Raw genomic sequence first — 3325 nt, forward strand, 5'->3', positions numbered from 1 at the left:
TCTTTCTTTCTTTCTTTCTTTCTTTCTTTCTTTCTTTCTTTCTTTCTGTGTGATTTGCAGTTTTGAAGGTTTCTTCTGAGAAAACCTCAAGCTCATAGTCTTTTCCTCAGCCACGTCTGGTTTACTGATAAGTCTATCAAGGGCATTCCTAATTTCTGTTACAGTGACTTTAATCGCCAGCATTTCTCTTGATTCTTGCTGAGGATTTCCACATCTCTTCTTATATTGCCCATCTGTTACATACTGTCTTCTTTACCAATGAGAGACATTAGCATATTAATCACAGGTGTTTTAAATTCCCAATCTGATAATTCCAACATCTCTGCCATATGAGTCTGGTTGTGAAACTTGGTCTGCCTCTTCACACTTGATCTTAGCCAAAAGGCCGAGAAGCGATTGGTCTGCCTCTTCAAACTGTGTTTTCTGCCTTTTAGCATGTCTTTAAGTGTATTCTTACCGCCAGGTATGATGTACTGGAATTGCTGTAAGTAGGCCTTTGGTAATGTGGTGGTAAAGTGTGAGGGGTTGGAGAGGCATACTGTATACCTACGATTCAGTCGCAGTATGTTATTGAGCCTTTGTCTCTGGAGTATAAACTTCACAAGTGCTTTTGGTATCCCACTCACCCCCTCAGGTAAGACAGGATGGCTGGAGTGGGATTTGAATTGGGTAATTCCCTTCTCCTACTTGGAAGGCTAGGAAGGGCTGAAGGTGACTATTTCCTTGCTCCAGTTCAGTTAGAGTCTGATAAAACTCCAGCAGTTTAGGCTCTGGTGCAATAGCTTCTCCTGAGGGAAGGTCTTGTGAAGAAGAACAGAGTGCTGTGGTGTATTTCAAAATAAATTTTTCCCCCTCCCCCTGTGGGAAGCATAAGGGATTTATCTTCAATATTCACCCTGAGACACTGGCAGCTTCAAGAGATACCATTCATGAAAGTCGGGGACCCTTGATGACTGGCATCCTTGGAGTCTCTACCTCTCATACTTGCCCACGCTGTACCTCCAGCGATTCATCAATTATGGTTCAGATGTTCCTACTCACCACTGGTTCACACTGTGGTTTGTGCATCAGTAAGTTGTGATTCTCTGTATTTGCCTACTGGTGTCTCCAACTTGGGGGACAGTGGTTTGACATGTGACTTCACTTCTCTTATAGATCTAAGAAGGGGCTTTAAAAATTTTTTTTATGTTTATTTTAACTTCTTTCTTTCTCTTTCTTTCCTTCTTTCTTTCTTTCAATGTTTTACCACTTGTTAGGATTGAGTGGGACTTTTAAGTTCCTTACTTTCTAGTTTGAAACTGAATGTCCGCACACACTTTTGTATATAGGTGAAATGGTTGTGTTTAACTCTCCCAGCAATACAACTTTTTACCAAAGGTTGTCTAATAACAAAAAGTAAATATACTCTGTTACATACAAATAGAGATTTTTTTTCCCCGATCCACTTAGCTCTTCTGATTATATAGGCTTGGCTCAATCTACACAGAAATACAGCGGAAAGAGAAAAGTCTTCCAACCTTGCAAACCTTAATTTGAATGCTATCTCTGTTTCCTGTCAAATAGGTGACCTTAAGCATGACATCTAACTAGTAGTTAAATCTCTTATATGTAAAACTGGGCATATATGCATACACTCTCATTGTTTTAAGAATTATGATAATGTTGAAAGAACTAATCAGAATATATTGCACAAAATAGGAGCTTACTGATAGAAGGTATTATTGTTATTATTATTAATAGTGTAACCTATGGCTTTTTAGTCAAAAATAATGTAGACAAGTACCTACTAGAGGGAGGGAAGATGGCGGCGTAGGAGGACGCTGGGCTCACCGCGCGTCCTGCTGATCACTTAGATTCCACCTACACCTGCCTAAATAACCCAGAAAACCACCAGAGGATTAGCAGAACGGAGTCACCGGAGCCAAGCGCAGACGAGAGGCCCACGGAAGAGGGTAGGAAGGGCGGCGAGGCGGTGCGCGCTCCACGGACTGGCGGGAGGGAGCCGGGGCGGAGGGGCGCCTCGCCGGCCAAGCAGAGCCCCCGAGTCTGGCTTGCAAAAAGTGGAGGGGCCTGACGGACTGTGTTCCGACAGCAAGCGCGACTTAGCGGCTGGGAGGTCATAAGTTAACAGCTCTGCTCAGAAAGCGGGAAGGCTGGAGGACAAAGGGAAGGAGAGCTGCTGAGCCCCCGGACGACAGAGCTCAGTTTGGTGGGGAACAAAGGCGCTCGCCAGCGCCATCTTCCCCGCCCATCCCCCAGCCAAAATCCCAAAGAGAACCAGTTCCCGCCAGGGAACTTGCTCACTCCGAGCAAACACCCAACTCTGCACTTCTGCGGAGCCAAACCTCCGGCAGCGGATCTGACTCCCTGCTGCTGCCACAGGGCCCCTCCTGAGGTGGATCACCTAAGGAGAAGCAAGCTAAGCCTGCCCCTCCTGCCCCCGTGCACCTTGCCTACCCACCCCAGCGAAGACGCCAGATCCCCAGCATCACAAGCCTGGCAGTGTGCAAGTAGCCCCAGACAGGCCACCCCACCCCACAGTGAATCCCGCCCCTAGGAGAGGGGAAGAGAAGGCACGCACCAGTCTGACTGTGGCCCCAGCGGTGGGCTGGGGGCAGACATCAGGTCTGACTGCGGCTCCGCCCACCAACTCCAGTTATACACCACAGCACAGCACAGGGGAAGTGCCCTGCAGGTCCTCACCATGCCAGGGACTATCCAAAATGACCAAGCGGAAGAATTCCCCTCAGAAGAATCTCCAGGAAATAACAACAGCTAATGAGCTGATCAAAAAGGATTTAAATAATATAACAGAAAGTGAATTTAGAATAATAGTCATAAAATTAATCGCTGGGCTTGAAAACAGTATAGCTGAGAGCAGAGAATCTCTTGCTACAGAGATCAAGGGACTAAGGAACAGTCACGAGGAGCTGAAAAACGCTTTAAATGAAATGCATAACAAAATGGAAACCACCACAGCTCGGATTGAAGAGGCAGAGGAGAGAATAGGTGAACTAGAAGATAAAGTTATGGAAAAAGAGGAAGCTGAGAAAAAGAGAGAGAAAAAAATCCAGGAGTATGAGGGGAAAATTAGAGAACTAAGTGATACACTAAAAAGAAATAATATACGCATAATTGGTATCTCAGAAGAGGAAGAGAGAGGGAAAGGTGCTGAAGGGGTACTTGAAGAAATAATAGCTGAGAACTTCCCTGAAGTGGGGAAGGAAAAAGGCATTGAAATCCAAGAGGCACAGAGAACTCCCTTCAGACGTAACTTGAATCGATCTTCTGCACGACATATCATAGTGAAACTGGCAAAATACAA

Source organism: Herpailurus yagouaroundi, unplaced genomic scaffold (genome assembly GCF_014898765.1).
Source record: "Herpailurus yagouaroundi ecotype Mexico unplaced genomic scaffold, PumYag 181, whole genome shotgun sequence".
In the NCBI taxonomy this organism is placed as follows: Eukaryota; Metazoa; Chordata; class Mammalia; order Carnivora; family Felidae; genus Herpailurus; species Herpailurus yagouaroundi.